This window comes from Strigops habroptila, chromosome 3, assembly GCF_004027225.2.
Source record: "Strigops habroptila isolate Jane chromosome 3, bStrHab1.2.pri, whole genome shotgun sequence".
Classification (NCBI taxonomy): Eukaryota; Metazoa; Chordata; class Aves; order Psittaciformes; family Psittacidae; genus Strigops; species Strigops habroptila.
Window position 1 is genome coordinate 61,824,109 of NC_044279.2, and position 27,877 is coordinate 61,851,985.

The 27,877-nt window shown below is 39.9% G+C and overlaps 1 long non-coding RNA gene across 7 annotated transcripts; it reads right to left on the minus strand.

The window, feature by feature from the left end:
• Positions 1-96: 96 nt before the first annotated feature.
• LOC115605633 lies at positions 97-27,877 on the minus strand. 7 transcript variants are annotated; one of them, XR_003990671.1, is made up of 10 exons: positions 26,835-27,877; positions 26,316-26,407; positions 24,966-25,770; positions 22,242-22,479; positions 18,837-18,926; positions 17,993-18,084; positions 15,731-15,954; positions 14,671-14,837; positions 10,949-11,056; positions 3,610-10,311 (listed from the first exon to the last, which is right to left on the minus strand). It is a non-coding gene; the product is annotated as an uncharacterized LOC115605633 (long non-coding RNA). The 7 variants fall into 7 exon arrangements; XR_003990672.1 differs by having other exon boundaries at positions 24,966-25,403; positions 25,553-26,407; XR_003990670.1 differs by having other exon boundaries at positions 17,997-18,084; positions 24,966-26,407.

The window sequence follows — 27,877 nt, forward strand, 5'->3', positions numbered from 1 at the left end:
CAATCTTTAATGAGTTACACAGGTAGATTTTATAACTAAAACGATAACACATAATCCATCACTACCATTTTAAAAAATGCAGGATAAACACTTTCATATAGAATACTTCCAGGATATCTTTTCACCTCAGAATGCATTCAGGGTGGACCTTCTACTTGATTTCCTCAAGCACTGCAGTCAGGCACAGGAGCAAAAAAACACGTTAAAAAAAAGCTTTTGCAGGAGCTTGATGTCTTCTGTCTGCTTATTTTGGACATAGCCAAGGTCTATACAGGTGTATGCCAGACGGGCATGGTAACACCGCTTGTGTTGACAAGTGTAATATTTCCAAAAGTTTTCTTGTTTTTCTTGGACAACCTTCTGGAGAATGCCTAAGACTCCTGCCATGTACTTCATTAAATCCTGGAAAATTTTAAACTTGTCTGTAGAAGCCAGGAGAAGATGAGAATATTGCAGCTGGGACTGGATGTTGTCCTGCTGAAGTTTGAAGTTTTTCTCCATTCTTTCAGATAGCTGGTGTTGGAGAAACAGAGTTGTATGAGAAGATATAATGCACCCTTTGAAACTAAAGAGCTGTTCTTTGGAAATAGTGGGCAATGCTGGCTTTTTTGAGCTAACAGTAAGCAGTATAGCTGAAAGGTGAAAGGAGATGGCAGTTCAACCAGGACCATTAACACAAGGAACTGCACAGAGGAATATGCAACAGATGGGACAAGTTCCCATGAAGTCCTTGCTGAAACCTCTGGGCTTATTTCTGGAAGTTGAGCTGCAGGGAGAGAAGAACCTGACAAAAAGAAAGCAGAAAAGTGCACCCACAAGCAGGAGAGGAGTAATACTTTTTGTGATGTGTTGGGTCCACCAGCCTGAAGTCAGTTCTCCAGGCACTTAAAGCCAGCATAGTACTATCCAAAAGCCCTTTCGTCTTAGTTCTGCATGGCCTTATTGGGGTTTTTTTCTAGGCATCTTCAGACGCTTATATGAAGTGCAAGATATTAATTCAACACTCATTTTCCTTTTAGGTCTAAGTTTGGCAACAGATTTGCCAAGTAACATTGATTCCAGCCTTCACAGCTGGCTCAGTTTCCCAAACACCTATCACTGTTTGGGAGTTTTCTCTCTATCATATTCTGTAATACAGTTATGGTTTCCCGTTTGCCAGTTTATCTGCAGCTTTTACAAACGTTTATTTCTTAAAAGAGGCCACACCTTGGCAAAGGATCATGTCCTGTCCATTGCCACTGGAAAAAAAAAAAAAAAAAGCAGTCATTTATGCTTTACTAAGTTTCTCCAGAAATGTTAACTTGGATATGCCACCACAAGTCCAGTCATGAATTAATATATATTGTTTCAGCATTACAGCAACTAGTTGAGTTCAAGTGGCTCTATTTCTATAAAAATAGACATAGAGGCAGACAATGTGAATAACAAATATAACCCCAGAGCACTGGCACTGGTATTAAGATTGATTTACTATAGAGGAAAGCACCATATGAAGGAAGGCACCATATGTGCTGTCTTGGACACCAACACAGGGAACCTAAAAAAGAGCTTATTACTTTCAGCCAGAAACAAGCCTATACTTGAATGAACCTCTGCCTCTTTCCATACACTGGCAAAACCAGCCATGTCTATAATCCATGATTCTTTATACCCCAAACTAGTACTGACACAGATGTAAAAGAAGCCTCATTGGCCTGTACTTATCAGTCATAAATAGAGAACTGAGGCCTCAGTGACAGAAAAATTAACCTGCAAACTGAGGTTATTCAAAAATTTTCCCTTCAGAACACACCGAATTTCCTAGCAAAGTTTTATCCTCGTCACTCAGACAAGGCACTGAGTATTCACAGATGAGCTGTGCTATACATTAAACTGGTGTTTTCTTTAAACCACGGAGAGAAAGCTTCTACTTACACATTTAATCTTCAGTTCCTAGGATATCAGAGATGCATGGAACAGAATTTAGTTCTCATAAGAGTTCTGTGTGTATTTAAAAAAAATATATGACAAGAACAACTGTAAATTTAGATAACTATATATTCACTGACTCTAAAATCCAGTCTATTAGATATCACTATCCATAAAGAGGCATCCACCATGTTTATCCATATACTGAGCTTTTCTTCTAGTCTCCTGGAGACTAGCAGTACTTTTCCTCCCCTTTCTGAATAGTACCCCTAGAGGGATTCTAGGTTCCTTGATCTCTTTTGCATAATTTGGCAATTAATTAATTGCTTAAGTGTTCAAGGAGACACTTTTTCTCAACACAGGGTCCAAAGTTTTCCAATCTCTTCTCTTCATAGCTTCTTCAAACCTAAGGTGGTGTTGACAGTTAATGAATCCCTGTATTTCTCAGAAATTTATTTTAGCAATTCAAAGTTTTTAGATCTTCTGCATTTTTAGAAGACCTACAACTTTCAAATACATTTATTAAAACGGAACACTGAAGATTCAGTGATTCACTTTCAACTGCAAATTTCCCAAAACCAAACATAAACTGCCAAATGCAACCCTGTCTTAGCCAGCTTCTGATGTTTTCATGAGGATATGACTGCCAAGATATGTAAACCAAGTCAATTTTTCTGTCTTTGTCTTCTAGAGTCAGATCCTGATTTCTCATTGCATTTATTTGTAGGGTTCTTCCCTCTTCTGCCCGCCAAAAATGAACAGCAACTTCCTCTTTTTTTGATTATTTTCTTGTGTTTCCTTGTTCCTGATTGAACTGTCACATCAAAGAGCTATATGATCTACACAGAATTATTCTAATATATTGTTATCAAAGCATGTAATGACTCTGTGAATATCTACAAGTTTCCTCGTAATGAAGTCAGTAACAATGCTATTTACTGGAGGTGGGAGGATGCATTCAAGTTTGATGCTAACATCTGAAATGGATCAATTGTTCAAGTTGATAATTAAGAATAGCATCAGACCTTTGTGTTATTTTTCTCGGCACATCACACTAAAACATTCCTTACTGGATTGTGGTGGAAAATTCTAAACAAAACCTGCAAGTGTATGACTAGCTTTCTTCTCCCTTTCATTTGATTGCTTCTTTGAGGCTTGTACAGGGATTCTTACAGAAGAAACCTGGGCAATTCATGATCTTCCAGGCTGATACTAACTTCACCTTCTTAACTTTCACTGCTGAGGTCTTTTGCAGATTCTTCTCAGGAAAGCTGCATAATATTGCACCAGTATTTGCCACAGTTGTCTTTGGTATGTAGGTGGCAATGTCTATTTATCCACTGACTTTCCTGGTCCCTTGCTTCATTTAAGTCTATAATTTTATCATTTATCTTGCCTTCATATACTTCTGTTCCTCTTTACATTTACCTGGTCTTTGGCTACAGTTTTCTCACATTTTTAAACATCTTTTCTCTTCTCATTATCTTAGACTCTACCACTTCCTTTGTCAGTGTCCTGAAGAAATCATACACATGTGGCACTGGCTGAATACATTGCTTCTCATTGCTTGCCACTCCTTCTGTGCATCTAAACCTTTTTTTTGCTTACCCTTGACAAATATCCCAACTCATGTAGACTTTGCAGGGAGGATTTTTCTGGAGGTATTACAGCAACTTCCTATCACTGTCTCCAGCAGCAGTCTCAGTTTCAATGATGTTTTATTCATGACTTCGTTTGAGCTCATCTTTCACAGTAAATTACTATAACAGTACAATCTCATAACAATGTTATTGGAACAGCACAACACTCTAGAGACTCAGCAAGTGACTTTGCCTTGCAGCAACAGCTTGTAAAAATGAATTCAGGGTTAGTTGGACAATTCTGCTCTTTATGCCCTCAGGCAGGGTGGACACCTAGAAGGCTTAGACAGCTCATACACGTAAGGTACCTGCACTTCAAATTGTTTCCTTGGAATCCATTTGACTAGCTCAAATAAAGCTCAGATCTTACCATTCACTTTCTAACTTTTACCTCCTCTCCAACAGAAGAGCATTTTTTCCCTTCCCCTCTCTTATCTACACTGAGTTCCATGCCCAATCAACATCAAGATTTTTCCTTTCTGTTAAGAAAAGTGATTTTTCTAATACTACCTTTGTTGAAGTTGACTGGGAGAACAACCCAGACTTCCACAAGTCATTTGCAAAGCTAAACAGTATATTGATATAGTACATATACATTCATCTTAGATATAATCTACCCATAACATTTTTAGACATCCGCCAGTAATGTGCTTGCACTTTTTAATTATGAAAATAAGCAAGTTATCAATTTTTATCTTCATGACATATTTGTTTTACAACTTGTAACTCATGATAGATTACCACATCTGGTATTTTTCTTTTCTCAGAATATCTGACTTGAAATGTCAGAGAACTTTTTGAGCTTTTGTATCTTCAGGTAGTTTGTACAATGTTCAGGCGTGACTTAGTGCCTTCTCCAAATGCTCTTGTAAGAAACACATAACACTTTCAGAGCATAAAAGTGACATGGAAAGCTAAGCCCCATTTTCAGAATCATCTGAAGCATTCGGAGGCTGCTAATAGACAGCAGCTCTCATTCACCTACATAGCTTAGGCACGTTTACAATGCCCATTGTGCTTAAATACCTCATGCCAGACAAGGGTTTTTCAGTGTCAAATTGTAATTGCCTGTTGCTTTGTAAATGTCACCATAATTATTACTATCACTCTGCAATGTAACCTCCACAGTGGATTGAGATACCCAGTTTCAGTTGAAAACTGACTGATGTTTGACAACTTTTGTCAATTCTGACACCACGGTTGTGCATTTCCTAAGCTTGGAAGAAAGATAACCATAAGACAGACTCTCAAGCCACCATTTAACAAGTCTCCTTCACTGGGTCTACAGGCAATTAAACTACTGCTGTTGATCTGAATAACTTTCTGTTGAGAAATTGAGTAAGGCGGGGTCAGGGAGAGGCAAGACATTGGCAAGAGGTGAGACAAAGCTAATTTCAAGAAATTACTGCTTTTCAAAACACCAGCCCAGACCACCAGCAGAGCCCAAATGACAGGCCAGCTACCAGGCACAAGGTTGCTGAACCAAGCCTCTGGGATCAGGAGGGATGAGGTCAGGCAGAGGCAGAGCATTGTGGTCCATTTGTTGTTTTCCAAAGGGCTGTTGGGATCTCAAGAGTTTTTCAGGCTATGTGTGAAAAATTAACTTTGTTAATCCTACAGTCTTGCTCTCCAGGAACACCATTCCTAAGGATCTGTCTGGTCAGCTTCCATAGCCACGGTATTTTTCTGTGGTGAAAAGACAGGAGGGGCATCGAGCTTCCTCCAGAACCTGTAGTTTTCAATCTGTGGAGTCCACAGCATGAGAAAAGGACCAGACACAAGGTTAGCATCCAGGGGTACCTCTGCCTGTGAATCATGCCATGTCTATTCAAACCACTGGGGGAAGAGAAGGGAAGAGGGAGTGGGAGGTATTGCACAGGTTCATTTTCAGCAGCGTGGTTATAGTGACTAAGCAGCTTCTGTAAACAAGGTCAGATTAAAATAGCTCCCAAAGTCTACCTGTGAGAGGCCAGCATTCCGCTTTGCTCTTATGTGGCCCAGGAGATAGATAGAAACCAAAGAATTTAAGTGATTTATCAAAATCAGGGTTTATTGGGGTCTTTGTATCTTGGTCTGGACTGTCAGGGTTGACTTATGTTCTGTTTCTTTGTGATTGTGTCTTTGATCTTGTGTAGCCTCAATTTTTTCACTCTTGCTTATTCAGTGGTCGTGCTACTGTGCTCACTGGTGACTGAAGTTTTTCCAGGCACTGCTGCACAGGGATGTAAATTCTCAGTGCAGTTTGTCGTTTCTATTGCTGGTACAGTCTAATCCTAGCAAGCCGCAAAGACACTCTGCTTTACACCTTTTGGAATTATCACTGCTCCTGCCTCATGCTTTGATTTAGAATCTTATGGTGATATTTAGACTGATTCAGAAAGAGCAGAAATTTCCTCTTTTTTTTTTTCCCCCCCCCTACCCGGAAGTGCACAACCTCATCTATCACTGTGATACTGGCTTCTATCCATTACTCATTCTGCATTCACATTGTACCATCTGCCCACTGCTAACCTGGATTTGCTATGTCTAATTTGTGCATCATCACCACTCTCTCAGCTGAAAAATATAAAGGATTTGCTCGAATTCACTTAATTAGGAACTATACCATTCAGGGAGCTGTACCAAAAATAACTTGACTTATGAGTTGGCAGTTTAAGTGGCCCCTTAGCAGCACTTAACAACTACTGCTGATGTAAGATGTCTCTATTGATTTAGGACCATCCAGGTTTGAAGTGAGTCAGGTAGTTCCAGCTCACATGCGTCAGAGCTGGCAGTTCACGTCTGGAGGAATAAATCTGAGACACAATTTTATGAGCAAAATCCAGTTAAGAGACCTAGCACAAAATTACTGTCAAATCACTTCTGGGGGAAGTTGGGGGAGAAAAGAAAAAGAAAAAAAACCAAAACCCTATCACAGCCCACATCCACAGTACTATTAGCATTTTTGCCTTAAACACCAAGAGAGTATGGGAAAGTAAATATCTTAGTTCTGTACACATTTTACCTACTTTTCTGGTTGATATCCTGAATTATAGAGAGATGGAATATATTAGCTCTACTTCATTGCTTTAAATACAGCTTAGACAGCTGGTAGTTGCTTTCAGGACAGCCACTGCAGTGTGCTTTAAGATGCAAGAAAGTCAGGAACAACTTCTGCTTCCTCAGTTTCAGATCACACTCACTTAACACAATCCTTTGTTACAATGGGAAACAAAAGGGACAGGTGAAAGTTGCTGGGTGGTGACTCAAAGACCACAGGATCGAATCCCACTTTCACTCTCGTGACCCCAAGACCATAAGTCAGTTAGGGTAACATTTACTGAGGTACATTAGGAAAAGTGAAGCACTGTAACATCATGTTCCCACATATTTTTCTTCTGTACATCCTCCCCAGTGCAGATCATTATTTTCCACTCAGGCTTTGATTGTTGCAGGTACAGATCAAAGCCTAAATTCAAAGCCTTACCACCCTCTTTGCAGAGGATGCAGCTTTGTTGGCTGCACTTTGCTGGCTGCACTTTGTTGGCTGCACCAACAGTCCTGCACTACCCTTTTCATAGTATCCCTTGTGCTGCAGACATTTACCTACAACTGAATGAGAAATTCCAAAGAGCTAATGGTTCATCCACCAGAGATGTACTCGTACCTGGAGTTTGAGGTCTGGGTGTGAGCTGACTGTGAGACAGAAAGACACCCCTTTGCATGCACAGATCTCAGGGTGCTGGGGTTTCAGTACTCTTTTGCCTGGAGTCCTGGAAGAACTGGAGTTACTGACATGGGAAAGGAATGGGCACCTATGGAAAGACTTAGATTTGTACCTGCAGAGGCTTAAGGCTGGGGGAGAAAACTTGCCACCACCACTCCTCCAAGCAGGGGTGGGAAGAAGCCAGCAATAGCAAGTACACTGTAACGGTTCACTCATGAACAAGCTGAGATCCTAACAGCTCCAGCACAACCCTGGAGGAATGTAAGTCTCTCCCAATGAATCAGAGTTTTTTGAAAAGTCTTAAAAAAAAAAAAAAAACCTGGAAGGAAACATTTATAGGCAAGATATACCTTATACAATGTCTGGAGGCAGAAATAGACTTAAATAAATTTGAGGGTGGGGACTATTATCCTTGTAAAAGCAGGAATAATACCACCCCCATGCCTCACGGGCAATAAAACTCATTATGGAGCAAGGCACCAAGAAGCTAGAGTGACTTGGGAGATCAGGGGATGATAAGGATGAGTGAAAAGGTCACTGTGCATGAATAGATGCATCTGAGCACTCTATAAAGATTTTATAATCTGTTACCCAAACCAAGATTCTGGAAGAATGGATACTAGAGAAACAGGGACAGAGAAATAGAAAGGAAGAGGAGAAAGAAGATAGGATATAGTGACTGAATAATTCTCCTTACCCATAAAACAAGTTTGGAAGGAGGGGAAGGGAGAGTTGCACAGCTTTAAATTCTCATGGCAGTAAGCATGAGCCCTGTGCTTCCTGTAGCTAGTCCAACAATAAACACATCTGAGCGAAAACTAGCCCATGTGACTGGGACTTGCACGTGTGCTTCACTGAAGGAGATGTCATGTAGATCACAGATAATTCATCTGATGTGGCATTTGCTCGGGTAACCGTGCAATTTTCTGTGAACAGCAAACTAAGCAACCGTGTAAAATCCATAGTTCATTGCTCTCTTCTTCCCTGTGGTTGAATCAACATTTGGGGTTTTTTGTTAATGCAGTATTTAACTATTTGATCCATTCATACTTCTTCCTCTCTTTTCTCAGCTGATCTCCCATTTATGAATTTGTACTGTATATGAGTGCACATTGAAATTCATTCAGACTTCCTGCATTCATAGGGATGCAGAAAAGGCAGACACATTCATAGACAGCATAGATCCAGCAAAGCACTGGAGACAGTGGTGGCCTTAAGTCTCATCAAGGAAAGCAGAGGCAGTCTTTCTGAAAATCCAGCCATTAGTGGGCTTCCTGGGGGGTGACATCCTATAATTCATCAAGGCATGCATCATACACAGAGCCATCTCTGCTCCAGTCTAATCAGTTTTCCAACCTCGATTCCAGTTTTGAGCACAGAAGTCATGTTCCCTATTTGATACCTTGTGTCTCAGCCATTTGCCATGCTGCATTACATATGCTCTCCCCACCCCTTTTTTTCAGATTCTCTGTGCTAGACATGGGTTGTCAGCTGCCCTTCAGGGTGCGGATGAGTTGGAGATTTATGATGGGTTGGGGTTTTTTCCTATGAACAGTCTGTAATTCAGTGAATGATTCAAATTAACAAAAAAAAAAAAAATTATCATTGTTGGCTGGACAAATTTAAGGATTCATAATAGTGCAGTGCTACCTTTAAGTTTCTTGACATAGCATACTCTTGCTTATAGCTTCAAGTGCACAATCACAAAACATACAGGGTGATATACAGATTAGCACCATGTCAGGATTTATGAAGTTTTCCTGACTTAATGTCACTTTGTTTCTTATTTAAACATATACATAGAAACCTCTGTAGCATTTAAATGATATTATCTATGACCACACATGGAGATGCTTAAATTTAATATGTTTTTAAAAGCCTGCTTACCAGGTGGCCTTATTTTCTTACTCAAAAAACAATGCACACGTGCATACAAAATTGCCTCACATGATTTATCATAAAGTTGTTTTTCTATTTAAGTGATTAGGTAGCATGTTCACTGCTTATGCAAAAAAATGAAGGTGTGCACACAGAGAATTTCAAAAGGAATATCCTGTAGGAAAACATTGCATCTGGGAAGCAGCAGGAAACAGACCAGACATCTGTCTCTTTTTTTCCAGTGCAGCAGTTATGCATTTGGCTAAATTACTTTGACTCTCAAAATGAGAGTTCTGCTTCTGCACAATAATTCACTGAATTCTAACTCATTATCAGGGAAAGGTTGAATATTATGGTATTCATAAAACCAGTGATCCACTGTTTTGAACCTTACCCACTCATCAGGCACCATGCAGGCTCTCATCATGCAAGAAAAGAAGCTCCACACATTGAGCCACATGAAACGGGACCCCACTTCTTTTGCCAGCAAGTCGCATGATGGGTATAGTCTTATGCTACAGAGCTATTCTCAAAGGAAGCCCATCCTACCCCACTGCTGCAGCATATTGCATCTTACCTGCCATTCCCTTTGCCATTGCAGTATGTGATCTCACGCCTAACATACTGCAAGCTGACATACTAATTGAGGGTGCACTGGCATGATATTAGGAAGAAATAGTAAGGTGCTATTGCTTTAGTAAAAGAACAGGATATAGATGCAAAAGTCCTGCACATGAAACATTACATGATGTTTAGGTGTGATGTCTCTGGGCAATTTGCCTCAAAGATGGTTTAGTGAGATAACAATGACGAGAAATATTATTGTGGAGCAGTTAAACAATGGTCAGAATCCCACTGAACAATTCTGAACAAAGGTGCGTTTAAAACCTTATACAAGAGCTACATAACCACACAGTCTGCTGGCAAACTGGCCAGTATTTCACACACAGCAAAACTTTTGCTGACATTCCCCTCGCAGTGAAGTAACTCCACAAATTTCTACTCATCTTAGACCCTGTGTGCCTTAAAAAGCATTTTAAAGTGTTTTCCCTCTACTGCAGCAATGGCAAGGCCTGAAGGTGATTATACTAAAAGGACATCCATCCTCTGTAAAATCTCTTTCGAAATCAAGCAAATCAGAGGTAGGCAAAGTCTGGTCTCTCATTCTTCTGTTCTTACCTGCAAAAGCAAAGCCATTATTTTCAGAGGAGAGACAAATAATAGTTTGAAAACAAATAGTTTGCGTTACCAATAGGATTTTAGAATTTTGCAGAAACACTGATGCAATAAAAAGCAAACTTGTGCTTTGGACAGATCCTCAAGCATTTATAGGCCTCTGCAGTTACAAAAACTTCCTATCTCTCTTTAGAACTTGATTTGGTTTGCTGTCATTTCCTAGCTACTGACTGGATGCCTTGACAACACAACAAAACTTTATTTCATTTTGAAGGTTTAGCATGTCATATAACAATAACCAGATCACTCCCCCTAACACACACAAAAAATCCACAGAAAAATAGAATTGCTTAGAAGGAAAGTCCTATTTGTGCTTCTGCTGTTTGGCACCAATTATTCACCATGTGAATTACTTCTGGAAAGTCTTTAAACTCTTAAACCAGAAAATCCATCAGTATCTGTGAAACTATTCCACAGGTATCAATTAGCTGCCTTGAGATACAAGTCAAACTAGTGATTTCCTCCCTCAGTGAAGCCCAGAAACTTTTTGTCATGACATTTATGAAACATACCCTGCACTTACAATGGAATGAAAGACAGAAAAACAGGGCAGACAACATGAAATTACTCCTCTACTTACTGATGGTCTCCCTGCAGCCTTTGCTTTGCTAGACTCAACAGGGGTTTAGGTGGGCTTCAAAAATACCCGCCAGCTCTGCTGAAGAAGGTTTCTCCTCCTTTTGAAAGCCTGCAGAATTAAATTTGATTGAAAACTTCAAGAACCTCATTGGTTGGAGAATAATTGCTGCTACAACTGTTTTAAACATGGAAACCAGTAGAAAGAAGATCTTTTCTATACATGACCCAGCAGTGTGTGCTCGCAGCCCAGAAAGCCAGCAGCATCCTGGGCTGCATCAAAAGGAGTGTGACCAGCAGATCAAGAAAGGTGATTCTCCCCCTCTATTCCAGTTTTATGAGGTCCCACGTTGAGCACTACATTAAGCTCTGGGGCCTCCAACATAAAAAGGATGTGAACTTGTTGGAGTGAGTCCAGAGGAGGACCACAAAGATGATCAGTGGCTGGAGCACCTCCCCTATGAAGACAGGCTGAGAGAGTTGGGCTTGTTCAGTCTGGAGAAGAGAAGGCTCAGGGGAGACCTTAAAGCAGCCTTCCAGTACATAAAGGGGGCCAACAAGAAATCTGGAGAGGGTCTTTTTACAAGGGCTTGTAGTGATAGGACAAGGGGAAATGGCTTTAAACTCAAAGACGGGAGATTTAGATTAGATATTAGGAAGAAATTATTTACTTTGAGGGTGGTCAGACACTGGAACAGATTAGCCAGAGAAGGCCAGGTTGTATGGGGCTTTGAGCAACCTGGTCTACTGGAAGGTGTCCCTTCCCATGGCAGGAGGGTTGGAGCTGTATGATCTTCAAGGTCCCTTCCAACCTAAACCATTCTATGATTCTGTGATAGATAAATAAGCAAAAAAGTTAGGCAGTATCCATGCTACACCTCTTAAAATAATACCACCACCTTTCTGGTACCTTTTTAAAAAAATAATATTGAAATCCAAGAGTTAAATTCTAGTCAATAATGATTCCTGTTGCCTTTAGGTAATCCTCTCCCGTACAAACTGAAGGTCATTATTTATTTCTTATTTCAGAATTTGAGAAAACAGACTTTGCTGGCTAACTGTTATTTTCCACTTGTGCATATAGAGGTACACACAAGAAAGGAATGAAACACCTAAGGCTCCTCTTCAACAGATTCATGCCAGCAGATCCCAGCTTCTGTTGAGAACTCTCTAGAAGCAATTGAAATTTATGAGTAGGGAAATACATAAACATGAAAGCTTCAACTGGGCAAAATTTATTAAAGGACTGGGATCCTAAGTTGACCACACATTATTGCTGTATCCATTAATATTCTGTTTGCAAAGTGTATCATCAAATGATTCATAGATGTTTTGATAATTGGCTATATGACAAATTATGTTTTTATAAACTTCCAGAGTATACTAGTTAACCACCTTTAACTGTTTTATAAATGAAAGTTTAACTACGACCTTTAATTTTTACATACTAATTCTAAAACTATGACAAATGCAGAAGCCTTTACATCAGTCAAAAGCTACATAGCCTGCGATCTCAAATAGAATCCGAGACAGAACTCCAGGGTTTGGGTTTGTATTTCTCAAACACTAAGGATGAACTTTTCCCCATGTTGTCTGAAACAAGCAGATTTTTCCTGCCTTCAAACAAAGCAGTCTGTGGGCTCAGAGTGGAAGATGTGGATTAAAAGTCGACTGAAACACTTAATGGCTTTCAGGAAGAAATACGAATGCCAGGTGCTGGCCTAAGGTTCCAGAGGCCTGTAACCAGCATTCAATGAAATTGAAATATTGCTAATAGTCTCCTGCTCCTTGACAGATGTTGCAATGATGTTGTTGCATTTTTCTGTCTTCAACACTCAAATACTTGCCCTCTGGATATTCCTTATGTTAAGCTCATGCTCGTATCTGTTGTTTGCAACAAGTCTCTAAGGCAACCATGGGGTTGGGCAAATTGTTTCACTTTGTACAAGATAATAGGTAATTCAAAACATCTATTTTTTTAAGCAAACAAGTCATCTACACATCAGGCATTGCAGTTTACAAGAGTCCAAGAAAAACGAATCAATGTGTCCAGCTAGACAACAACAACTTGATCCCAAAGCTCTGTAGCTCCCATTAATTTACAGGGTCAGGGCTGAACTTCAGGGGCGTGTAAAATTCAGCCTGCTGCCAAACACCCACCCGTTGTAACCACAGGGTGAGGAAAAGACTGATTGACTGCAGGTTTTATTGCCAGAAAATACACATAACATGTAATTTCACCTAAGGTGAAGTTCACTTCTCTCCAAAGTCTTATTGGCACCTCCATACACAGCAGGTGCATCTCATGCAGGCTCCAAGAGGGTCTGATCCAAAGCTTGAGCCAGTGGAGAGACCACTCAAAAAACCCCCATGATAGTAACAACTTTCACCCCCACTGGGCTAAGGTGAAGCTCCGTTTTCCTCCCAATTCAGAAAGCAAGGGCTTGATCCTGATAAGACCTGAGTACTTGTGATTCCTGAGCTTGACAGGATGAGTCTAATTCACCAATACACAAAACAAATCTGTCTGATGCCTTTTCAGATGCATGGAAACATAGTTAACAGCACTGATAAAACTAATCGTTCTGAACGCCAGTTTGTCATGAGAAAAGCAGCTCTTCTCCAAAATTTCCAGTTACTCTGCAATTCCTAAGAGATCAGACCAGAATTAAGCTAGAGCTCTCAGGACTTTAACAAATAACCCTGAAGGGTTTTCTGCATTTGAGACCCTGGAGACAGAGGGTGTTGAAACAAGCCATGTTGATCTGAGTCAAACTCTGATGGTTGAAAGCAGAAGTGTGCTGTCATGGCTGAGCTGTAGCTAGCACGCACCTCCTTATACAGCACACACAGCACCACGCAGCCCAAAGCATCTACCAGGTGATACTAGTGCCATGGCAGGACTGCCAGCCAGCCACAGGGTTTCCAAAGTCTTAGCAGAGCTTTCTACTTATCACCACCATTGTTCCCTGAGCTGCAACGAATGCGTTGCTTTATGGTATGGCTTGTGCACAGTTCAGCCATAATGCCTCCAGCCAGTATTGCTGCTTTGAGCTCCTGCGTAAAAAATTATTTGAAGAAAAAAGATAGTTTATTTAAAAAAAGTTTCAATTGATTGACATGTTTTGCTTGGAAAAAGGGGATGTTTGTTCTAACTCACATGCTGTAGGCCTCGGTACTCACCCGAAGTGCTGCTGGCAGTTTTTTACTCGTAATAGACACTTGCCTCAGTGGCTGGAGTACAATCACACACCACGTTGCTACTCTGGAACCGAACAGCTTAAAACAGTGCTTCTTCAAAGCTTTGGACATGCTTTTGGACAGCTTAAGACTTGATCCTGCAAGCACCTCACTCACCAAACAAGACCCCCATTGAAATTGGCTTACATCCTAGACTAAGAAGAATTGGGCCCTCGACATTTTCTTGAATTTCATCATTTTCCTGCCTTCTGTGTATTCAGGTGTTACTAGTTTCTAACTCAGCTGGTGCCTATGCTTAATGCTAAGACAGTGATCCCAGCAACATCTGAGAAGTAGGATAACAGTAGGTTTGCAAGCCAGTTGCAACAATGTCAATAAATCCTACTGACCCCACAAAAGATACTATTACCTCTGAACTCTAATACTCTGAAATCAAAATACACACGATGTTCAAACTCTTTGCAGAGTAAAGAAAGGTCACTTAGCTTACCAGTAACAGTACTGACCAGTCAGCACAGATCTTACCTCTAATATTTGTCCCTCTCTTGGGGCAAGCCCAGAATCTGTTGAAAACTTTGGTCTATCATGCGGTAAACATATGTCCCAGCTGTGTCATCTCCTCCTCCCACAAGAGAGGCATCAAAGGTGCAACATTACTCTTCTGGAAGTCATTTTATTTAACTTCACAGTACCTGGAAGAACAAGAGCAGAGGTAGGTTCTAGGATCCACAGCAGAAACATCTCAAATGGTCACAATTTACTACAAGGTAACTTATTCCTCCTTCAGTAAGAATTCAGCAAGGATCCCACTGCAAGTCATAGCTCCCTTAGCATGAGGGAAACCTTACACAGCTAAATGCAAATGGGAGGAGCAATATTCTAGATTTATTATATGATCTATCAGTGCAGACTGCTTAATTCCATAGAGGTGCTCAATGTATCAGCCTATACATCTGATATCAGTTCTTCACAGAAGGACACCAAGAATACCATCCAAGTCTGAGGGAGTGAGTTTCACAAGTCACCAAGAACATTAAGTTCTTGAAATATCTGTACAGTGTCCAATGACAGGAGACACAGTATCAGTGGCTGCATACCAGAACTTGCTGAGTAAGTATACTTCAGCTGAGTTAAACAAACGACCAAAGTATTTTCACAGAAGTATTCAAGAGCATCAGCAGCAAACAAGCTTTTCAGTTGGTACCAAATAACATCCTGGATGCCATTATGGTCACAAAAGCAACTCCATTTTAGACATCAGCAGTGCTGAGGCGTCATATTTGGTGGCATCATTTAGTGTCACAAGGACCATCAGATTGTCCTTATACTATTTTATTAATGAGACACTTTGAAAAAGAATAGCCAAACTAAGTCTGAACTCTACTGCTTACAAATCCTGAAGTCTGATTAGCAGATGGATTAGTAAGATTAGAAAAGACCAGATTCCTAGTCACATCTGAGAGAGCATCTTTAGATAATGGTTGTAACAGGAATAAACCATTCTCAGCTGAATTTTTATTTTGTTGTTGTTGCTATATTGGAGGGGGAAATATTCAATTGTCTCACACAACAGAAGAAGTCTTACTGACTCTTGTAGAGCTGAGGTCCAAGTACGTATTATTTCCTCCCCCTGCTCCTCTCCAATTACTGGTTTCTTTTGGAAGGATAACTGGTGAATGAACAGAGAAGGACCTATTACAGGAGGAAGGAGAGTCTTGTTCTCAACTTAGACACCACCTCTCCGGCATGACCTTGATGGGCTTCTCAAACATCATGTGTTAAATCCATCGTATTTGGAAAGAGAGTAATCTACAAGGAGCAGAGAGAAAAGAAAGAATTGAGTGCAGCCTCAGCAAGTTTGCCAATGACACCAAGCTCTGTAGTGTGGTTGATGTGCTGGAGGGAATGGATGCCATCCACACGCATGAGACCTTAACAGGCCTGAGAGGTGCACTTCTGTGAACCTCATGAGGTTCAACAAGGCCAAGTGCAAGGTCCTACATCTAGGTCAGAGACGATTCCAAGCACAAATTCAGGCTGGGCAAAGACTGGACTGAGAGCAGCCCTGAGAAGAGGGATTTGGGGTGTTGGTTGATGAGAAGCTCAGCATGAGCTCACACTGCGCTTTTGCAGCCCAGAAAGCCAACCATAACCTGGGCTGCAGCAAAAGGAGTGTGACCAGCAGGTCGAAGGAGGTGATCCTGCCCCTCTGCTCTGCTCTCGTGAGACCCCACCTGCAGTCCTGTGTTCAGCTCTGTGCTGGGGCCCCAGCACAGGAAGGACATGGACCTGCTGGAGCAAGCTCAGAGGAGAGACACGAAGATGCTCAGATGCCTGGAGCACCTCTCCTGTGGAGAGAGGCTGAGATAGTTGGGCTTGTTCAGCCTGAAGAAGAGAAGGCTCAGGGGAGACCTTAAAGTAGCCTTCCAGTACCTAAAGGAGGCCTACAAGAAATGTGGAGAAGGACTTTTTACAAGGGCTTGTAGTGAAAGGACAAGGGGGAATGGCTTTACGCTGACAGAGAGTAAACTTAGATTAGATATTAGGAAGAAATTCTTCATTATGAGGGCGGTGAGACACTGGAACAGGTTGCCCAGAGAAGCTGTGGCTGTCCCATCCCTGGAAGTGTTCAAGGCCAGATTGGACGGGGCTTTGAGCAACCTGGTCTAGCGGAAGGTGTCCCTGCCCATGGCAGGGGGGTTGGAACTAGATGATCTTTAAGGTCCTTTCCAACATAAACCATTCTATGAGTCTATGAAAGAAAGGGTGAGTGGCCGTTCCTCACTTGGGAAGTGATAGGTAAAATACATCATTCTGTGTCCTGATAACCAAGACCTGACAGCCTAGAGGCAATGCTTTCAGTACTGTCCTCAAGTTACTCAATGAGGGAAGCACCTCACTCATCAGACTGCGAGCTCTGTCCATTTCAACTACCTTTTCTCCTTTTAACCATAAGTGTTATCAGGAAAGTATTTTAGGTGACAAAACTCATGTGTGTCATGAAATCCTAGACACTGTAACACGACCCACCTGGTTTGCAGTTGTTGGTACAGAAGGAGTAATGTCTCCCATAGGATCTGCATCATCTCTGCCAGCTCTGTGCAAATTTCCTATAGTTTAGAAAGTATACCAAATGCCTATATTTAGGTAGGTGATTGCTCCCCAGATAGATGACTGCTGCAGCCACAGTTGGAGCCATTGTCCATTGTAGTATTTTTTACAAATATTTTCCTTTTCTGTAGATACTGTAGCAGCACAAACAGGAGAATAAGACCCTTTCCTTCCAGTAGAGAACTAGTGTACAAACTGCTGGTTAGCCTGGGAGATGGTACCTATGAACCACGATGTAATGATTTGGTTGAGGGTCTCATCTTGCATGAGTCTTTGTGGAATTTGATTGCTACCAGACATGTTAGTTTTTTGAGCCTTATAGCACAATTTTGGGGTATAGTTTAGTAACTAACTGGATTGACTGCTTGGGGCAAATGCTTCCTCTTCTGAAACAGGAGGGATGTCCTGTGATTAACATTACAACAACCTTTGCACAATGATTAGAGGGTAAGTCACTAGTATACGCAATATCTCATTCCCTGTGTTGCCCTCTGTGTTTTTTGGAGCACCTGAAGTTTAGAAAAAAACAAAACAAAACAAAAATTCATAAGGAGTGTGAGGATGAAACAAATAACAGCAGATGAGAGATTCTCCAGTTTCCATCTTGTTGTCAAGAGTGATAGGATCAAAATAAAGGTCACAGATCCTGGACAGAAGCACAGGGAGAGACATGCGTTCCAAAGGACATCAGTATTCAGAAAACTACAATGCCACTGCCCTGGGGGCATCTGCGTACCTACCAGGAGATCCACACTGACTTCTACTTGAATACCTATTTTTCTTGAAAAGCCTCTTTTGTGATCCGAAGAAGGGAATTATTGGCATGTCCTGTTAGAAAGAAACAGAGGTACCATTGTCATAGAGCTGCTTTAAAAAAAATTCCTAGACTGAAAGAAAAACAACTGGAGTCACAGCTGGATCACAAGCAACTGAAGCTCTTGGGCTTGCATCCATTAGCTGGAGGTAAATTGAAATAAACTGCCCATTCCACAGAGCTTCGGCAATCTTCTGGGAGCTATACTCACCTCCAAAGCTATAAATAAATAAATAAAAGCAGCAAGCCCAGACCTCCCACACCATCCCATTTGACATTAGAGCCCACACTTGGGTGGTCCAATTCATAAACCAGCCTCTCTTTTATGACAGTGGAAAACACTAAATCATGCTTGTGAAAACTGAATACAGTTCCCGAAAAGATAGAAAAAAGAAACAGAATATAAGCAACAGTTAAAGCAAGTTAAGTACTTAAGAAGAGGGAGGTGAATGAAAGAAGCCAATTAAAATTAGACTTGTCTTGGGCATTCCATGCCTCCAGTGCATTTTGATTCACCTTGGCACTGCACCCTTTCCTCATTTTTTGAAACATCCGAGCCTACAATAATATTTGCCGGGACAGACTCCTGCCCCCCACTATAGAACCTCAATGACTCCACATTTGCCAAGTGCCAAACATCTGGCATCCTCTGTAAGAGAGAGAGAAAATTTCATGAGACCCCTTTCTCCTGTTGACACACACTTTCCAGAAAAAAAGCCGTTGCTGAGGGGAAGTGCCAAAAGTTGCCATGATCCCATTCTTTTACCTTATCCTTAGGCTGCAGGTAGTGTTTTCGCATTTCTCCATCACCGTTACTTGAACAAGGGCTTGTAATTCTCCTTAGAATAACCTACACCTACAATATGACAGCACAAAGTCAAAGCACCCCCAAGACACAACAAACATTCACACCTGAAGAGCTTGCCTATGGCTGCATGCAATTCTTATTGGAAACTACACCACACTCTGCTCCCAAAGGCTAGAACATAACCAAAGAATCCTAAACACTCAGTTCTCCAATGATGTATCACTTGTAACTGGAAATACATTTTAAAAAAAAATCCCAAACAACAAAACCAACCAACCCCACAACAGTAACAAAAACAAACCCCAAACCATACATTGTTTTAGGAACAAACCTGGTAACATCCTTCTTTTAGTTCTGATTACAAAGTTTAACTGGAGCACATTTAACTGTAGGGCTGGAGGCTCACCTCTCACTACTAGAGCTTATAGTTAAAAATTGTAACATCGTGAAACAAAAACAAATCTCAGAAGAGGGATTAAGTTTATTCAGATAAAATAGGAACGACAGATTTAATGTTCAGAGCTTGACTTAAAGGGGATTTATAACAGCAGTCCTTATCTCTTATATGAACTGATGTGGGACTAAAGACCATGAGACTGCCAATTACACATTTTCACCTGTAGCACTGGTCTGAAGGCAAGCTTATCTATTGATCATTAAGATTGCTTTCAGTTGCTTAATCTTGTCTACCAGAGAGATAATGCTGATGAATGTCACTTCCACCTCCTCTTCCATATGCGCGGTTTCTTGCCTTCCACGCTCACACAGTCCTCTGAAGATTCTTGTGTTCAACAGATGCTGGACTATACAAAAGCCTCATTTCAGATCAGGCCTCAGGTGCCCATGAGAAAGCCTCTCCTCCATGCAAATTCCAAATATATCTGGTCTTCCTTCGTAGCACAGCTGACCCTCCTGCAGTGTGCACTTTTAACTATAATTTTTTAATTTCTTGTTGCTTTTCTAAAAACGTATCCATATTATGACATACATAGTATATTGTTATCAACCAAAATGCTGAAGAGACACCAAGAACCACAGTGTATGCATTCTGGATATGTAATACATATATGTTTAGTATTATATATAAATAAATACAGAATATAAAAAAATAACTTATTCTCTATTCCATCAATTATCTAATATTGAAAAATAAAGCTGAAGAGACCCATAGGCAGCTTTATTTGTTAGCAGTGTTAAGGATTTATGGCTGTTTTGGAAACCGCAGTAGTATAAAGCACATCTAATATTCAATTTAAACAATGCATAATGTCATTTCATTGGAGAATGATGAAACCTATCTATTTAAAAACATTCTCCTCAGTTTATCTCTTGACCTCAAAGACATTGAAGTGTCATCCAATGACAGCCAGTCTCATATTTTATCTGTTTCATGTAATGTCCTGTATATAGGTCTTTATATTTTGTCTACAGTAAAATGACCAGTTACGGAGCTTGATTTTTGTCATAAGGTCAGATGCCCAAAATAGGAATTAACCATATTGAATTGTATGTAAGCCTGATTATCATGACTACATGCTCAAAGCCCACTTACCCTTACTGCAGAAATTTCTTTAGGCTAAACGAGGGAGAGAAGCAGCTGAAAGGGGACAATAATTTTTGTTGAATCCTCAGTCTTTTAAACGCATGCACTGGACAAGAAACCAGATTTGAAGGACAGGGTATAGGGATGTAAATGGGAGGGCAAGTTAATTGTTTGGTGATATTCTGTAAGGAATTTCTATTAAGGACATGCAGTCTAATAGACACTCTATGCCAATCCACTGATCGGGTAGATATGCCATGGTTACAACTATGGCATATGGCATGCAGACAAGGTAAGCAGAAGAACATGCTACTAATCAGGTTCAGCTAAGCATCAACCTCCTAGTTTCAGCAAAGACTGAAGCTGTGTTTTGCGAACCAGTGAGTATTGGAAGAGGGGGAAATTTATCTGGCAGAACTTAGGATCCCACACCAGTAAAGAAACCAAAGCTCTGGTAACAGCTGAGACCTCAGAAGTGGTTCTTAGAACCACTGACCTGTCAGAACAAGAATCATAAGGCTGTAGCCAGCACAGCCGAGCAGCTAGGCTGATTTTGGTATTCAAACTAATTCACATTTGGTATTCAAACTAATTGACATAAAGACAGAGAATGAAACTTGGGCATTCTGATCTGCAGCCTGGGTGCTAACATTGTATCACCTTTTAAGAACCTAGACACAAGGAAAAGTTGTGTGCTCTCTTGCATATATGTTTTCAGTGTAACCAAGAAGACAGGTATCATTCAGACAGAGAGACAGACATTTATCACAGAACAAACAGTATGATTAAGTGTTGTTTCTGTACTAGCTCTTTTGTAACCTGGTTTCAAACTTTATTTGACTTCCTAGTTTGGTTCTGTACTACAGGCAGATGCAATTTCCAATGCCTCATGTTTTATTGCTATGTTATAACAAGCAGCAGTCTGCTGATCATTACTAAATGGACCCTTACTCACGCGCTAGAGCCTGCTGTCTTTCATTCACACGCACACACTTCAAACTAAGACTAGTTAATCTATCACGATCTCAGGGCTGGAAAAAAAGCCTGCACTCAAGAAAACTTACAAAATTTTTCCTTTCACATAATCATCTCAAAGGCAGCTGCCTGATAAAGCAGTATTAACACAGTGAATACTTTGTTAATTTAGAAATCCTAGTACAGCTAACTCAAGCATCAGTCCTAGACATGTTGTACTCTCTGCTGCTAAAACAGGACTTTCCGATAACTTGTGTTTACTGAAAGACCTACTTAATGCATCCAGCCCCTGTATTTCTCATGGAATCTTGCTAATAATAGTGAACAGGTCCAGAAGACTGGAATCATTTGGGGTCATTTATCTAACAGTATTAAACAGAGCAGGAATGTAGCAAAAAGACCAATCGTGCCAGAACCCAAAAGTTCAAGCAAAGGTAACCAAGAGTCCCCTGACTAGTAGGGCAAATGAGAGGTGGATTGAGGCAGTAATAGGAAAATAGCTTGCCATTTTAATATGTTCTGTGGGCACTTCTCCCCACTCAGTGATGACAGAGAGACTTCAGGCTCTAGCCCTTTTCTGTTCCCCCACTCCTTAACTCTAAAAGTGTCCTTTCTCTTTTGAAAAATTTACAGCATCTGGAGTCCCAGACATCAAATCTTGTATGGTTTAACATGTTTGAACTATCAATCAGCTGCCTTTATACTGAGAAAACAAGAGTTTGTCTGCACAGAAGTTTTACCAATACAACATAGCAACACAAGTTAAATTCACCTACCAACGTAAATACAAAGGCCTATTTAACCCAGTCACCTTTCAGTCTGGCTTGATGTCTTCTCTCACATACCTCTAGTTGAAGAAAACAGCTGGTATCACTGCAGAAAAATAACTACAAGGAATTCACATCTTACATCAGTGTAAGATTTTGGGCAAATTCACTCTTCCAGATCCAGATGTACTAGTAAAAGAGGTCCATCTTTAGAGACCACCATTCCAGCAATTTGCCACAAAGCATTCAGGTGATTACAGATTTATTTTCTTCAGGTAGAATTAGGTTAACCTGAAAAGTTAAGATAGTTGATCTCCTGTAACACAGAAGACACACGTTGTTATTCATAGACAGAGGTATAAGTTTCTCTAGTCACTCCTTGATAAAACTGATCTGAAACAGTAAACAAAAACTGCCCTCTTTGTCGAAGACTTAGACTAGCTGTGCTTTCCTTCATCAAAACATTTTAGAAAATTAGGGGAGAAAAGCTGTGTATGTAAATCAATAAAGACACAAATTATCAGATGTAGACTGAACATATCAAAGTGTTGGGTCTTGATTTATTTTTGGTATGGACTTCTGAACTGTGCATCAGGGGAGAAGTTTCTCAACCAAAAAGCCACTATATCACACTTCTGTCGCATTTCAACACTTGTAAGTTTGGCTTGGTTTTGGCAGCAATTTTAAGAAGCAGCTGGGAGCTCTTCTGATTTTTATAGTATAAAATTTGTGCTGGAATGGAACAACAGCAAAATAATTTTGTTTGCTTGAAAACACATTTTTATATCCACTGCTAATCAGTAGAATTAATATTTCAAGTAGTTATGGATATAAACGAGGTTGTAAGAAGCGTATTCCTTGACTCTATCCTCACCCTCACTTTTACTTTGCAATGCTGATCTCAAGACCAAATCTTCACATTTTTGTTCAGTCATCATTTGGACAGAAGTCCCATCAATCTCCCCATTTGTCCTGAAAAACCTTCTGATAGGGATGTTGCGTTAGCACTGGAAATTTAATGAAGGTCAGCTTGGAAACACACTGGCAATGTTGGGCTGTATTTTATGCTTTTTATGTGTGAACCATTTATTCCTTTCCTGTGGGTGCCCCTTTTCTCTGCAAAAAACCAGCACAGCTTCTTTTGTGGTAAGATAGCAAAAAAAAAAAAAAAAAAAAAAAAAAAAAAACCACACCAAAAAAACCAAACACCAAACCTACCAATCACCAGAAAAACCCCACAAATAAAACTGAAGCCAACAGATCTTCCAAGGGGAAAAGAGGAAGAAAGTGTACACAAGAACAGAAGGACATATTGACTTTTGGAATTTTGCTTTCAAAAATATACAATCACTCAAAAGACACATCATCTGTACAACTGACGGCTAAAAGTTTATCCCTTATTATAAAAGAAACTGATGAAGTGCAGATGGCAGCTTGTGTATTGAGTTGGCTGCTTCATAAACTGTAATTATAGTGGATGCAAAATGGATCACCTCATCCATCTGGAATAAAAATGGGATTATCACTTAGCAATTTTGTTCTACATAGAACTGCAAAATAGCTTGCCCATCCCTACTCTTTGCCATGGCAGGGCTTTAACAATGAAACAAAAAGGAATGCAGAGCCCAGATTATCTTTTATTCACAAATAAGTGATAAATTAACAACTGGAAAGATAAAACCTGCCCAAGGAATCATTTCTCCTCACTGACCTCATGCTTAGGCACTGCTTGGAATGAAATCAGCTTTGGAAAAAGTCATCCATAATTGAAAACAAATGGTGACAATGCACAAAAAAGATACACCAATAACTGACTTGTAGCTTCAAGATAGTTTCCTAAGCTCCTTGAAAGCCTGAATCTTTCCTAAATAGGCAGTATCTAGTGACATACTTAACCATCACTTGCCAGATTACTGTCATGTGTACACCACACATCAACCCGTGGATTTGTTTGTTAAAAGAAAAAAGCGAACACGAATACTGTGCTCCTTTTAGCTGTGCAAACTCCAGCAACATAGATCTCACCATAAAGTCCACAGTACATCATACAACACACATGGTTAAGGATCATGGAAACACACATATTATGACTCAAATTACATTTACATGAGTTGATCTTAGGCTTTGTGATACACATGCAAGTAATCACTTAGTTACTCAGCATTTACTTGTGTACTTACATTTAGGAGGTAGCTCATGGATAAACAATAAATAGCTACCAGAGTTATAAAACTAGTGTTACAAAACCTAAAGATTATTTTGTGATGCCACTACTGTTGGCGGCAGGGAGGGGAACCACACAGAGTGTAAATGCACCTTATGCTTTGACAAGAATACTGATTAGACCATTTGTAGAAATAAAAAAAAACAATTTGCATTATGGATTCCAACCAAAAGACAATCTGATTTCTGTAACTTCTAATGAGCACCTTGATAACACAAATAAGAACTCAAAATCACCTAAGTCATTAGAAAACAGCTTACTTTGCACAAACATATGTGGCAAAGGAAAAAAAGTTACCTTTAAATCAGTAGAAAAATGCCCCAAAGCATCTAAATTAAATTTTCAACTGTGACTCATTTAGCACTATCCCATTATTAATTCTCGTTTCATTCAGTTAATCATCTGTTGCCTTTCACATCCAAGCAGAACAAGTACAGAAATTCTATACTTCTGCTTTGGCAGTATTTTGCACCCAGTTTGGATGACTACTGAGTTGAATAGCAACACTGAATTTGGCTCAACAAATTCTTACATAGCTGAAACATTTGCCAAAAAAAAAACCACTCATGTTTACTCACCATCAGAGAAAGAACTGGATCTGGACAAACAGAGAAGAGAGCCTGTGTAAGAAACTGCCATCTTGCCACCTTCTCCTTGCAAGTCTTTGCTGTAGCAATAATGGGATTCAAGTCTAAGTCAAGGGACCACCTTTGCATCAGACTTACCTGTCATTAATCTGCTCCCATGTTTTATAGTTCCTGGGCTAGGTGTGGAGCACACCCCGTCCACTGTGCTCTTCCACATCTGGCCATGTAAGATAGTTTCTGCAATGCCAGCTTAAAATTTCAGGTTTTAAGCATAAACAAGCCAGACACTGTATGTCAACAGCTCTGTGTTTACTGAATTACCTTGCACGACTCTTGGATTGATGCAGAGTAATTCCCTTTCTTCCTGGGAACAGAACTACGTTGCATGATCTTTCACTTAATAGAGAATAAAGGTTAGGTAGGTCATTTCTGCAAAACAGTAAGGTGCATAGCAAAGTTTGGGGGGTATCAAAAGCCATTACAGACCTCACACCACTGAAGAAATACAGTAGAAGCAAACCAACTAACCAGCTACTTTCTGGAAAAACAGGTTTTCTTCAGAGAAGTTCTATACATACCAACACAGAAGGTTTGGTACATCTTGCTGCCATCATTTCAATGCTGTTATTGGACAATTCTCAGGACAACTGCAGCTCTGAGTTTAGGAACTTGTTTTTAATCTTGCTTTGTATGTGGCTTACTTAAGACACTAAATACAGAATTCCATAAACAAACTGGCATCCTGTCATGCCCCTTTAAGAAAATAATCAGGTGGTCAGAAGTGTGATCTTGGGCCCTGGCAAAGAAAAGGCATTTAAAGAAGGAAGTGATCAAGCACCATAATTACCCAGCCACATTTTACAAAATTTTCCGTACTTGAATAATAAAATATTTCTTTAAAATATTTTCACTTTTATTAGTCAGCTTTATTAAAAGAGAAGACAGTTTGTATTCTGCTTTGCAATATCTGAGAGATATAGCCCAAGCAGTAAGAAAGTTAGGAGAGCTATTAAAATAGTAATACACAATTCCATCCTATAGCAACAAAGGCAACAGATTGTACATAAGGATTCTGGTTTAGAAAAGAAACTAAGCACCTTAAGTAATACCACTACCGAGTGATATATTTATTCATAGTCATAGTATGGTAGATTGCTGCCACCTTTTGGTTACAGGTTGCTACGAAATTAAATTACCTAACAAACACACACATGCAATGGAAATGCATACTGTAACACATGGGATCCTAACATCTCGAGAACAGTGGGGTGGGACAGGAGCATCACTTATACTTTCCATAAACTTCACAGTGTGTGGCTGCATGTCTTGGCATGTACTTACCATCTTCCAGCTTAAAATATCTTCTTCTATTGCTGAAATCAGCTCCCATTGGAATGCATGTAATGGTTACTAAATTGTGAAATACTTTGAGACTAAAACTCGCAAATATATCAGCCAAGGAAAAAAGAAAAAAAAAAATAAAAAAATTAGAACTCCAAGGAGATAAATACATCAGAAACTACAATGTGCAGTTTGTGCTTGTAGTAGATTACCCAGACAAGACTTTAGTCAAGATAAAGCTTTCATCTTGCATTTTTCTCCCACAATAATTCACTCTGAACAACAATAAATGCTGTTTAAGACAGAGGCCACCTTTCACCCCAAACCCAACTCTTTGAAAATTTTACAGCATAGATTCAACTTTTATCCTCATCTGTTTATTTTATTATTAATGAGTCAATGAGAAGTAAAACATGCAAAAAATTTACTGCTACCATAGAATCGACTTATGCAGCCTATGCTACAACTTGAGAGACTATGTACATAATATATGAAGCAAAAAAATCCAGAGAGTTTTACCCATGAAGAAGGTATTTCCAGACTCTGAGATCTGACTGTACCATAAATCCTCAGCCTTCCAATCTGTGGCAAACTCTCATCAACTGTAGAGGGAACAGCCACAATGAAACTAACAGATTAGCACAAGACTATTAAAAAGATCTTCGTATCTATTATCCTCCTTTCTTAAGGCTATGCAACGCAATCAAATGTTATTTGAATGAGGCAGCACATGTGTCTGGTCAGTGAGGACATGAAATTCAGCACAATGAAAAGGCAGCAATACCACATGATGGCTTCAAATATGGAGGCACAGCAAAATTTTTAGTAAGTAATTACACATGAACTTGCTCACTGTCAGCAGAACATCTCTTGACATCCTTTTATATTTCCCCACCTCCCCACTTGCTTAGAAAGAAAGAATCCAGCTGCAGGCAACTGCTAATTAAATACTTGGGCTTTCAGCTACAGTTGCTGTATGCACACATCTGCTGTGCAATAAACACTGCTTTAAGTGTAATTGACATATTTTCCATGCTCTAGGAGAGAATATTTATGACATGAAGAAAGAAAAAGGAAGCAGGGTCCAAACCTCTGCCTCACATTCACTAGAAAGTAAAAGCTGCAAAGTATTTAAAATTAAAACTGTTTAAAACGCCTTTATTGCTTAAGGGCAGTCTTTAATCTCACATTCCAATGCTTTGCTCCCCAAACAACACACTTATTAATTTCCTGGTCTTGAAATTATGTAAATCCAAACATATATTTCAGCACCTAGACATGTTTAAGTGGCTCATGTTGAACATTTTGGCTTAACTAAATCAGAAGCAATATCATGTTCCTTTCCCCTGATTTCACAATCTGGGTTTCAGACAATGGATTTAAACAGAGGTAGACAAATCAAATATCTGTAATCAAGTCCTTCTGAAGTCAGTGAAGCATTGTCAGACTCTATATGCCTGTACAAATTTCACTGACCGATGTGAGCTTAGACATAATATGAATAGTACACGCTGGAAAAACATGACTGATCAATGGCATTAAAACAAAGGAGATCTCTGAGT